The 13,862-nt window shown below is 35.1% G+C and overlaps 1 pseudogene; it reads right to left on the bottom strand.

Moving 5' to 3' along the window:
- LOC127525359 (integrin alpha-9-like) overlaps positions 1–11,787 on the bottom strand; it is a 33,988-nt pseudogene extending 22,201 nt beyond the window's left edge.
- Between the last annotated feature and the right edge of the window lie 2,075 nt (positions 11,788–13,862).

The raw sequence follows: 13,862 nt of genomic DNA, 5'->3' as shown, positions 1-13,862 counted from the left end.
ACTGTAACGCCCTACAAGTGTCAGTCAAACAGTCCTCCGCATGCAAGACTCCACTCACAACTGACCGTTCGCAAAGACCCCGCCCCCTTTAGTTACTGTTGTTATGTCCAAAACTGTTATGTTGTTTTAATCGTGGAAAGATGGAAAGACACCATTTTTCAAGTTCAAGTCCACCTATGTTAATCTTCTAACTCCCCTGACTCCTTTGTCAGACAAAATGGAGGATTCGTTGTTATGATTGGTTAGATCGCCTGCCAATCAAACTCCTGGCGAAGGGGCAATTGATTGTAATAGAGTTTGACGTTAGCAACAAAACACTTGAGCATTAACTTCCGTGACGTAGTACACAACGACACGTTATAACGTTTGACGTAGCGTAGTACATCATGGCGTAGCATAGACCATCACGTCATTGTGTACTACATCGCCGAAGTTAACGCTTTTTGAACGCAAGTCGAATGCATATGGCTGTCGCACCAGAAGCTCGTTATTTTCCTTTATAAAGATTTAAATAAGGATATTTGTCTCACACAAACGCATCGATTCTCTTCAGAAGGCCTTTATTAACCCCCGGAGCCGCTTGGAGGACATTTTATGATGGATGGATCCACTTTTTTGGGCTTCAAAAACTCATCCTCCAAACACTCCCATTATAATGGATATTTTTAATAAAACTCTGATTGTGTTTGACTGAAAGAAGTTGGTCATTTACACCTAGGATGGCTTGAGGGTGAATAAATCACGGGATAATTTTCATTTTTTGGGTGAGCTATCCCTTTAATAAGCAAAAAATAAAATGCAAAGCACACACAATATGTGTTTATTAGAGAACATTATTTTTATCAATATTTCAAAATAGTTTAATAGTTTGGTGTTGGTAAGATTTTTTAAAATGTTTTTGTATCTTATGTTTACCAAGGCTGCATTAATTTGTTGTTTCTATTTGAATATATTAAAAACTGTAATTTATTCTAGTGATCAAAGCTGAATTTTCAGCATCATTACTCCAGTCTTCAGTGTCACATGATCCTTCAGAAATCATTCTAATATGATGATTTGCTGCTCAAGAAACTTATGATTATTAATAGTGTTGAAAACAGTTGTGCTGCTTCACATTTTTGTGGAAACTGTGATGCATTTTTTTCAGGATTCTGTCTTTAATGAATAGAAAGTTCAAAAGAACAGCATTTATTTGAAACAGAACTGTTTTGCAACATTATTAACTGTCACTTTTGATCACTTTAATGAATCCTTGCTGAATAAAACATGCTTATAAAAAACAAAAAATTTGAACAGTAATGTGTATTAGACAATGGCCGACTAGGCAAGTTTCTGTCTAGGGTGGAAGTTCATAAGCTAGTCTTTTAACAGCTATTATACGAGATCTGTCAGGAAACAACCTTTTACCTCCTAAACAGCAGCTTGTCAAAGGTGGGACAAATGGTTCTAATCACGTCTTGTTTGAAGTTAATGCTTTTGCCCCTAAAGCTGCGAAGCATCCAAAGCACACAAAGGCAAGCGCCAGATCTCAAGTTAGGAGGGAAATACAACCTGTCAAAAACCAAGATGAAGTTTGCTCAGGATATGGACGAAACATTATTTTCAGCAATTAGCCATCCAAAAAACACTACTCATCGAACACGGATATATTTCACGGGGTCAAGACTGCAGGAAAACCGCAAGAAGAATTCCCTTCTAAAAAACCTTGGCCATCACTTCAAATGAGGAGGTGCGAGGAATGTTCCTCAGACTATAAACTCATCAAATCACCGACCCCGGTTCCCCGACCATCTCTGTAACAGACGTGTTTGTTTTCTCATCTGAGCGCCGTGGTCTTCTGGTTGTGAACCGCTCAGCGAGGGGATGGCCTTTCAGGAGATCTGGAAGCACGTAGTGACAGAGCGAGAGGTCGGAGTGTGCTGGTCAGTTAACTGATAACTGAAAGAAAACAAATGCGCACGCTATCTCTACTTTGATCGTCATGGTTAGCTTGGTCAACAGAGAATTAGCCGGTGAGGACCTTTTTAACACTGTGCATTGCATCAAAATGACTGCCAATAATAACCAATAATTGGCATAAGCATGTTGCTTAGCTAGTAATCCAATACTAAAACACAATTAAAACTACATTTTCTGTACAAGTTTTGCACTATTGTATGAAATCCAGGTTTATAGGAAAACTGCGCCTCTACCAACATTTTAATAAACTCTAAATCCGTATCGTTATGGTGACACTTTACTTAAAGCCTTTATATATAAATGCATTATAAATGTATTTTCAATGCATTAGTTATGCCTTCTATATGGTCACATTAATAATTGTAACCAGTTATAATACATTATAATACTTATCTATTCATTGAACACACCTTTAGAAAGTACAGAAGTATTTGAGGTGTAACAAGGAATCTGCAAATATTATAATGCATTTTAATTTATGTAAAGTTATAATGCATTATAACATACATTATGAAGACCTTTATAATGCATTATACATAAAGGCTTTAAATAATGCGTTAACTACATATCTATACAATTCACTGCAGTTTCCAACTGAAATGAACACTAATGGCAGTAAAACACAAACAACTTTTACTCCTTTTCACTCAAAGATTATCAATTCATAGACTTATTTTTCCACGGTTCCTTGCACAATACTATATTTTGCCCTCACAACACTTTTACCATAGTGCACAGTTTGTAAACCAGTGTTGGGTGTAATGCATTAATAAGTAATTGATTTCTGCAATTCCCTTGAAAAAGTAAAGAAAGGGATTATTCTTAATTTTGTCTGTAATCTAATTACAGTTACAATTGCATTAAATACTGTATATAGACTACACTCAAAAAAAATGATTTTATGATACTGTTAAGTTTATTTAAAAAATCACTTTCATTTAACACCATTGTATGTGCTTTCTCATTAAAACACAATAGCATTGTGTTAAACTGACCTGAAACAGTTGCGTTTTGGCTCAACTCAATATTTTCATTTTGAAAGAATGTTTTAAGTAGGACAAAAATAAAATTTGATGCTTGTTCAATTTACTTAAGTAAATTAAGTTAATTCAACACGATTCTTTTCAACCACTTTATTTAACACGACAAACAATAAGAGTCTTTACAGATTTTGTAAAAGGTCTTCTTGTTAGATAACATTTGTCAAGGTTGTCAAGGCATTCACTAAATAAATCAATCAATTAAACTGGATTACTTGTTTAGATTTTTGTTTGATATTATTTTTGGATAAATAAAGGGTTAGTTCACCCAAAAATGAAAATGATGTCATTAATTACTCACCATCATGTCGTTCCACACCCGTAAGACCTTCGTTCATCTTCAGAACACAAAAAGATATTTTTGATAAAAAAAGGCCTGCATCGCCAGCAATAACACTCCCTTTTTTAATGCCCAGAAAGCTACTAAAGACAAATGTAAAACAGTTCATGTGACTGCAGTGGTTCAATCTCAATATTATAAAGCGGTGAGAATACTTTTTGTGCGGCAAAAATAACAAAATAGTGACTTTATTCCACAATATCTAGTGATGGGCGATTTCATAACACTGCTTCATGAAGCTTCGAACTTTACGAATCATTTGTTTCGAATCAGTGGTTCAGAGCCCCAAAATCACATGATTTCAGTAAACGAGGCTTCGTTACGTCATAAGTGTTTTGAAACCTCAATAGTTCATGTGACTTTGGCAGTTTGATACACGCTCCGAACCACTGATTCAAAACAAAAGATTCGTAAAGCTTCATGAAGCAGTGTTTTGAAATCGCCCATCACTAGATATTGTTGAATAAAGTCACTATTTTGTTATTTTTGGCGCACAAAAAGTATTCTCGTCACTTCATAACATTAAGGTTGAACCACTGTAGTCACATGACTGTTTTAAATATGTCTTTAGTAGCCTTGAAAAAGGGAGTGTTATTGCTGGCGATGGAGGCCTCACTGAGCCATCGGATTTTATCAAACATATCTTAATTTGTGTTCTGAAGATTAACAAAGGTCTTACGGTGTGGAACAACATGAGGGTGAGTAATAAATGACAGAAATTTCATTTTTGGGTGAACTAACCATTTAAACTTAATAGTTTTGGACAAAATTAAAAATGTTAACCTTGAGACTGAATTAACCTTATGTAATAAACTTAAGTGTACTGAAATAAACAATGTTAATTAAATGCAACATAACCCAGTTATGTGGAACCTGATGACATAAAAAAGTTCAGTAAATCCAACATATAATTTAGAACAATTCTAAGATATAGCAATGGGTTTAACATCAAAATTTAATGTCATCAAAATGCATGTTTTTAATGTAAGCTTCTCTTTTTTGGTAAGTTCAAGAATAATTTATGCAATTTTATATTACTTGAAAGAATTAAAAGAGCAGTTTCATGTCTCTTATTGTTCAACTGCTCGAGGGTTGATATGTACGGAGCCCCGTACATGACATGCAAGAAAAAAAATTAAATCGTGCGCACGATTTACTAATTCATTCCCTCGATTTACTAATTCGTTCCCTCGATTTACTAAATCATGCGCACGATTTAGTAAATCGAGGAACGATTTGCCTACTATTTTTTTCCTGCATGTCATGTCCGGGGCTCTGTAGAGTAATTAGTAATAAATAAAGCAATACTTTTTAGAGAGAGTAATTAGTACATTAATCTAATTACACTTGAAGATGTAATAGCTAGTTCATATTTTCGACTTTTTGATGTAGTAAAGATTTGCATAAGCAAGTTACTGCAAAATAGCAAGCTTGCTTCTGCAAATGTCTTTTTTAACACTTTTGTTTAGGTTTAGTAGGAGGAGCATTAACATTTTAGTGCCGCTCACCGGACATTTCATTTCCGAACTGCCGTAATAGTACAACTATTATACTAAAACGTTGCCTGATTCATGTTCATCTGTTTCAGATAAAACTGAACTAACTTTTAGCGAAAATGCCACAAAAAGTGCAAGAAACAATGTATTATCATTTTGCACGGGTATGTTTTTCCAGTGAGAGCGGGTTGAATGCAGTTTTGTTCAATCTTTTTTTCCCCACTGAATTTGTTTGCAACTGCATTGCCTTTTCATTGAGAAACAAGTGACTTTAAATGGTGTCTAGGTAGTCATCTCATTAGGTTTTGGAACTTTTTTTAACAGTACACTATACAATACCTCATTCAGTGCAATAAACCCTCATCACACAGACAATTAACTGACTCTATTACTCTAAATAAAGGCCGTCATTTCTCTTCCTGAATACGTCTTTGAATGGGCTCTGTGTTGCTTAGAAGGAAATATCATAATTACTGTATTTGATGAAGCTAATAGACATTCTAGGAAGGGGAGAATTACCTCCCATAACAACTGAGGACAATAGAAACACGTTTTAATTTACCAGTAATGAACTTCAATGAATGTTATAAAACACGGCTAAAGAATTGCACAAAATGTGCTTGCAATTATCAAGATCAAGACCATTTTGTAACCAATAAATAGTTTTGTGTCTCCAAGCAGATGAGTAAATGTCTAGTCATGGCCCTGCGATATCGTCTGACCAAGAGTCACAAAACATTCTTCGTAAATTGACAACAGATATTCACAATAAACCTTTAACAAGGTTTAAAGAAATAGTTCACTAAAAAATCTGCATTAATTTACTCACCCTCATGTCATTTCCTTCTTCAGTGGAACATAAAAATTAGTTAGTTCAGTGTTGATTCAGTTCTGTTCAATAACTGTGTAATGTTCAGGAGAATGTTTTTGTTCCACAGAAGAAATAAAGTCGCATAAGCTAAGAATGCATTTTTTTTTTTTTTAGGTACAGTAAATATTATGCTTTTTTTCCCATGTTCATCTGTCTTTAGTTTGTAATGTTGCTGTTTGAGCACGAAAAGGTTTCCAATATCAGTGTCAGTGTTTCTGAACTCCCTGAAACGCCTCCATTGTAGTCTTGAGTTTTCTTCACAATATTCCTCATTTAAATAATCATATGCAGAATAAAGGGCGGGCCTGGTTGAGTTAGTTAGTAGTGTGTTGAAACTGGCGGTTATGGTAAGGGGCCGACCAATCAGAGCACACTGTGCTTTCCAGGCTTCATAGAAACAGGAACTAAAAAGAGCTTTACTGACAGACTGGGAAGAGAGGAGCTGCAGCAATGAGAATATGAGGAAAATAATGAACATTCAAGCAGGAAAACCTGTTCTAGTAGAGCCCAAAAACTTCATAGGTCCTCTTTAACAGCACTTTAGAGAAACTGACACTAGTTTCCCTCATATCAGTAGTGATATTTCTCGAGGGGGCCTCTTATACCATATGATTCATGTAAACTCAAAGCTGGGGCCCCATGGCACGCCTCATTTGCTCATGTGCGTTCTGTCAGTAAGACCCAGTGTAAGCAGGAGTGTGCGCATTAAAGCCACATAAACCGCTCTCATCTCTCCACCACAAGAAAAGAACTCATAGAGCTTCAAGAGATTTCTACACATCGGATCCTTTGGCACGGCCGCTCGGAAAATATTAGCCAAACCATTCATCATTTCTATCAAAATACTTCAGGAGCCAGACTGAAAATGCTACAGACTGATTTCACATAATGTTCAAAAGGGAAAAGCTTTTAAAAAACTGCTGTCCATCACATAAACAAGCTCATAGTATGATGCATGTTTGCACAAGAAAAGTGTAAATCTACCGCTATCAGTGCTGAAAATATCGGTTACAATACACGGGTAGTGCGAAAACAATAGCCCTGTTTTTGAATATAACTGTGAAAAGTTATTAAAAGTGATGAAAACAAGGCTGCTAAAACATCCGTCCAGGCAGGTTTTCAATATTGACCGGTCCAAATTCCATGTTTAACTTCATGAGTGATTTCAGCGGTATAGCGGTTTGGGTTAAACTACCCATGTTAAACAGTTTACTCGCTGATTTGACTGCACAGATGGCATCTTCTAAATGCTTTTCATTCGAGTGGTGCTGCCAAACACAAGCACACTTCACACTCACACAAAACACTGTTTCACTTCCCTTATACAAGTGCCAAAGCAGCCTCTTATATCCTCCTATACATTTCAACATTATAGTATAAGTCAAGTCAAATTTATTTGTATCATTCTTTTTGAATGATACACGCTGTTTCAAAGCAGTTTTACAGAATATCATGATGTTAAATGATCATAATATCTTAATATCGTCATGCTTAGTCCACATTTATACACAATAATATAATTTACATTTTGTGACGATACAAGCAATCAAGCATTTGGAGATAGCTTAAGTATTATCAGCCTATGTGAGTGTACTGTAAAGTTGGACACATTTATATCTTGTATGTACAACTTATATACTATATATAGCTACATATAGTTGAGATTTGCTATATATGTTAATACGTTTCGTATGCAGAGAAAGCTTGATATATTGATGTGTGTATATATATTATAAAGTGGATCAAACTTCCAATATATTTTTACTGTTGATATGAAAACCAAAACCATGTAGATTTAGCAACATAGTGAGTTTTAAAGGATAAAATTATTGACTACAGGGAATCTTCAATGACAAAATATGACTGGAAAAAGAGTCTTTTATTTGACTGAAGTCACAAAATGCAAAACAATGCAGGTGCATTTTACTTATTTAACTAATCTAGGGCTGTCACTAACGATTGCTTTGGTAATCGAGTAATTGGTCGATTAATTTGACAATTAATTGAGTAATCGGATATTTTTTGTGGTAATAAAAAGTGAATACCCTTAAAAATAACTAGAACTACAACGAAGCAGTAATAATTTTGTTACATAAAGTATCAAAAGCAAGTAATTTTATGGTTTTATTGAACAACACTGTTAAATACATAATGTAATCATTCTAACTTATGTCCATGATGTATTATAACAAATGCCTGCAGAGGGCGCCAACGGCCTGGTGATTGTTCTTGTTACACTTTACAGCAGATCAAATCCTTGTTTATAATTGGCCAAACAACATTTAATTCAAGTGTCTATTTAAATCTTTAATATTTGGCCACTTCTTTACAATAGAATGCTACAACAACTGTCATTTCTTGATAGCATGATAGCACTATGCTATGCTATATATGATTTTTTAAGTTCCCTTGTAGTGAATAATTTTATCCCTTAAAACTCATCTTGACCACCAAATGATTTTTTCCGGTGAAAAAAATTTCTTTATGCCTTAAAATAGCTTGAATGTAACTCTACACCCTTGCCTCATTTAGTATACGCAGATCCATGAATATGCAAATTAGCCCCACCTCCACTCACTCACACGAGCTCAGAGATCCACTCGGTCAACTTTACTGAGGTAAACGCTGCACAATGGTATCGCTTTTTACAACATCAGACACATAACGGTAATTAATATGATTTGCATTTTGCTTGACTACGTTATAAAACAGCTAATAATGTGTTGCTAATGTACACGATCCGGTTCGAAAGTGAAGCGGTTCATGGATTCTCGTCCGTTGAATGCGCCATTTCCGGTATTTGATTTAACCCAAATTTAATCGAGGAATCATGACAGCCCTACACTATCATCTTGTAACGAACGTCACTCAGTTCTACTTTTGAGTATGAATTATCATGTGCAGTAAAAGACAGAACAACACAATGCAAGCACTACTACTGCATACTGATAGCTGATTTGAGTTTTTTTTGTGTATTCTGCTGTTGTTTGATATCAGTGTGAGCTTGGGATGTTTGTGCGATGATGTGAGATACACACCTCTGCCAAGGTCCATCTCAGTGCAGCGTTGCTTGGGTTGTTGCGGATTCGGCACTTGTACAAGGCTCCGGTGACTGAACTGAACTACTGTAAGAGGAGTTTGCTCTGGGAGCCCCAACCACAATCCTACAAACATCAGGAGGAGAAAACATTTATACAGTTTTTAGTCATTGTAAAAAGGAAAAAATATAACTAATATTCTTTGTAGGTCTGTTTTTTGTCTGTAAGTGTCATGGATGAATAATAAGGATGCCTAATAAGTGAATTAGGACTGGAGGTGGTTTCGCCATGTCATACTGTCATGGTTTGGCTCTATAATTCAGTGATGTAAGCACTACATCATTATCTCCACTGAAGCAAAAGGCAATTATTCGGGCGCTGGCCAGTGTTTCCCTTTAAAATTTAGGACAGATCTTGGAACAAAGGCTCAACATCTGTACAGTCACAAGAGAATTAAAAATAATTGCATGTTTGAAATGTATTGAGTCAGAGCAAACATGCAAAGTGCTTTGGGTCACTAACGAAAAAGGTAAAAAAACATAAAAAACAAGTTTTATTAAGTGTTAACAATGAGATTATAAGGTTTTTATAATCAATTAAACTGCTTTTGTCATTTATTACAAGATACATATTACAAAAAAGTCATTCGGTTTAACCAAAATATTATCAAACAATGCTAACAGGCTGATATCTAGCTAGCTAGCAAAAGAAAAATCAAACATTTTATATTTAGTACAAGTTTTTAAAATATTACAACATTTTCCATGTTTTATAGCGGTTGTACCGAATGACCTGATGTTTCGGGACATGATGAGCAAGTGAAAACATGAATTTTCAAATAGTTAAGAGAGAGTTAGTTACTTTGCTTCATGACCATGTGGTCCTTTGCAGGTGTCTGAATGATGTCACATGATATTGACCGCATGACTTGATCCAAAATGGTCCCTTTATATTGGTTACTCCGAATGACATCAATGAAATTCATTTTTCCGGACATTCTTTCTCATAACAAAGCAACGACTTCTACACATAATTTTAATACCATTTTGCACTATGTTGATATATGATGTTATAAAATCATGCCAGAATAAAAAATATAATTTACATTTTAAGATATTTTAAACACAAATGAATGGTTAAAACGAATGACCTTTTGACACTTCAAAATCTTTAAAATACCTTTATATGTAGCAAAATATAATTAAAACCTTTGGATTCAATAAAAGAGATCTAGTTGTGCTACCTTACATACTTTGGATGTCATATCTTTGTTTTTTATTATTATTAAGGCCTTTGGACAAAAATATGACCCGTCACGTCGTTGACCCCTTTACAGTGCTCACGATACAGTGTATTTATACAAGTACAATTTACGAGCTGTTAATGCTAAAGAATGCAATGTACTTAAGTGTGATTATTTTGTGGTGCTGCTTGTAATATATTAGACAACAAAACATCAATCCAAGTGTCATTCTCTCCTCAAACACATCATAATTTTTGCTCAGTGACTTTTAATCAACCCGGTTTTAAAAGTCAGTTTTGATGAAATCGGTTCAAATCCTCACCTAATAATTCACACATTTTAAGTATGAAGTATGACAAAAAAAGAACACAAAAGTTGTTAAACAAAAGAAGATATTTTGAAGATGTCGTAACCAAACAGTTGATGGTCCCCATTGACTTCCATTGCATTTTTTTTTTTCCCCCAACACTATGTAAGTCAATGGGGACCATCAATTGTTTGGTTACCGACATTCTTTAAAATATCTTCTTTTGTGTTGAACATAAGAAATTCATACAGGTTTGGAACAACTTGATGATGAGTAAATGATAACATTTTCACATATGGTGAACTTCCCCTTTAGGTTTTTTGGCGCCACAATGACAATCCAAACCAAGATAAAGCAAAATAAAACAAAACCGTTTATACATAAAACGTAAATGATTCGTATTTCGCCTGGCGCTAAAACGACGTTAACGAACATAATTAGCATTCATATGTAATCTAACAACGGAAGACCGCCAAAAAGTGAGTACTTTTTTCTCAATTTTATTACAGATTTATTTAAAACAGAACTTCGTTTAAAATGTCTTTAAGCTAGTTTACATTTGACATATTGTGCTATGGGCGCCAACATAATTATATTCATCGACTTTTCATACAATAAACGGCTAGGGGTCTGTTAAAGTAGGCATAAATATAGTTTATTAATATAACATTATCATTAAGAACATTTCCAACAGTTTTATAAGTTAGTAAGTGCGGTTATTTTTACCTGGCGCAACAGACGAAGACATTTGCCTGAGGAGGTATCCATGGCGACCGAAGAGCGCTCGAGCGCTTCCGTTAGGAAAATAACGGCCAAACGTAAGTACTGTGATTATTTATTATTATAGGCCTACTTAATTATAGATGTATAGGTTACAAACTTTTACATTTTGTTTCTTTGTTAACCTCTTTAAGACAGTTGACCTTTGGCTTACTCTTTTAGAATTTGGTTGCGAGAGACAAACATCAACAGACTTAATGGGACCAAAAAAGTTCCTTTAAATACGTCGAACGCCTTTAAAATTATCGTACAAAAGACTAATAACTAAATGTTTACATGTGTATTCGGTCTGTGATCATGAACTCACCAGCGTGTGTTGTCATGGACGTGCTCCAGGACTGAATATCCAAAAAACGTCGCATCTGGTCCCCGAAACACCACAGGATGTTTCAAGTCAATGTTGAAGGAATAAGCCAAGGAAACAAAACACAAATACACAAAAAATCCAAAGCGCTTCTTTTCCGTGTAGAAAGTTCCGTCATTCTGTTTCGCATCCTCAGTGCTGAAGTCAATTTGATGAGAACTTTATAAAAGTAATTAAATCTGTCTATAGAGTCTCAAAATTAAAGAAAAAAAACTACATTTAAACTGCTAAACTGGGAAGTAAACGCATGCGAATTAGATTTAAGTGTGTGAATCGGAGGTTGAGGTTAGAACAGCGGGCTCATCGCATGGCTCGTCCCTTCTGCTGCTGAATCTGTTGCGTCTCTGGAGTTTCTCTTGGCGTTAATAGTGCGCGCGAGCTGACGCGCACGAGCATCACATTTCACGTTACAGCAGCAGAGAGCGCGCGGCGCTGCGTCCCCCTGCCGACAGCTCTCAGTAATGCAGAGGAGTTTTGCATAGGCTCAATACCATAACCATGTAACATATTATATTTAAATGCACATTTGCTCATTCTCAGGAACAAATCTGAATGCTGACACTAAAAATGCTGGTCACTGATTCTTGAGATAAGGACAACATGTTTTAGAAGTTGGTTTTTTATTATTTAATAATACATTCTTTTTAAACTGATGTATTTGTGAGACATATGTCTCAGCTAATGAACCATGTAAGAGGGTTTTTTTTTTTTTTCTAAAAATGTGCATTCACTTCGGAACTTAATTTGTGTCAACTCCGTCAGACGCATTAAAAAGCATGATATTTTAATTTGATCCATTCATAACCGTGTAAAGTCTTCAATTATGTAATAATAATGTTCAGTAAAAGAGCTAAGTAAAAAAAAAAAAAAAAATCTATTTTTTTTTCTTGGGTTAGGGTTATTATGAATAATCCAGTTTCTAAATTCCTTATTCTCTAACTTCTTTTAATATTAAACATATATAACCAATGTTCTTAAGTAAATTTTTTAAGACTACATGATCATATATCATGCTTTAATATTTTAACACATTAAATTGAAAAAAGAATAAGACATTTGTTTTAAAAATAACAAAAAACCTTCACCTGACAGAGTTAAATACCGATGGAGTTGACAAACGCTGACAGTGTTGACAAAAACTGACTGAGTAGACAAATACTGACGGAGTTGACAAATACTGACGGAGCTGACAAATACTGACATGGGTTGACAAATACTGACGGTGTTGACAAAAACTGACCGAGTAGACAAATACTGACGGAGTTAACAAATGGAGTTGACAAATACTGACGGAGCTGACAAATACTGAAGGTGTTGACAAAAACTGACCGAGTAGACAAATACTGACGGAGTTAACAAATGGAGTTGACAAATACTGATGGAGCTGACAAATACTGACGGTGTTGACAAAAACTGACCGAGTAGACAAATACTGACGGAGTTAACAAATGGAGTTGACAAATACTGATGGTTTTGACAAATACTGACCAAGTAGACAAATACTGACAGAGTTTACAAATACTGACAGAGTTGACAAATGGAGCTGACAAATACTGACGGTGTTGACAAATGGAATTGACAAATACTGACGGAGTTGACAAATACCGACAGAATTGAAAAACTGACGGTAATGACAAAAACTGACGGAGTTGACAAAAACTGACCGAGTAGACAAATACTGACGGAGTTTACAAATACTGACGGTGTTGACAAATGGAATTGACAAATACCAACGGAGTTGACAAAAACTGAAGGTGATGACAAAAACTGACGGAGTTGACAAATACTGACGGAGTTTACAAATACTGACGTGTTGACGAATACTGACGGAGCTGACAAATACTGATGGTGTTGACAAATGGAATTGACAAATACTGATGGTTTTGACAAATACCGACAGAGTTGACAAATACAGACGGAGTTGACAAAACTGACGGTTTTGACAAATACTGGCGGTGTTGACAAATACTGACAGAGTTGTCAAATACAGATGGAGTTGTCAAATACAGACGGAGTTGACAAATACTGACGGTGTTGATAAATACTGATGGAGTTGTCAAGTACTGACGGTGTTGACAAAGGTCCAGCTGGGGCCAAATATACAGTATATGTAAACAGAATCATGAATCAACATTAGAAGAGTTCCCCATATGCAAAAAACATTAAATCACATAGAATTTTTTGAGAGCACTTGTCAACCATCAGACATAAAACCTGACGGAGTTGACAAAACAGAATATGAAAAGTAAGTGCTCCTCAGAGTTAAAGATGACCACGACATTGCCTGGTTTATTCAGAATTATAAAATCTTGACGGAGTTGATGCAAAGTGAAGACACAACTTTGACAGGCATTTTTTATGGAAAATATATTTCAAGACTTACTTTCTGTATTGTTTCATATATTACAAATCTCTGCCTTTCAA

The sequence above is a fragment of the Ctenopharyngodon idella genome, chromosome 13 (assembly GCF_019924925.1).
Source record: "Ctenopharyngodon idella isolate HZGC_01 chromosome 13, HZGC01, whole genome shotgun sequence".
NCBI lineage: Eukaryota > Metazoa > Chordata > Actinopteri > Cypriniformes > Xenocyprididae > Ctenopharyngodon > Ctenopharyngodon idella.
This window is presented reverse-complemented; position numbering and strand designations above follow the sequence as displayed.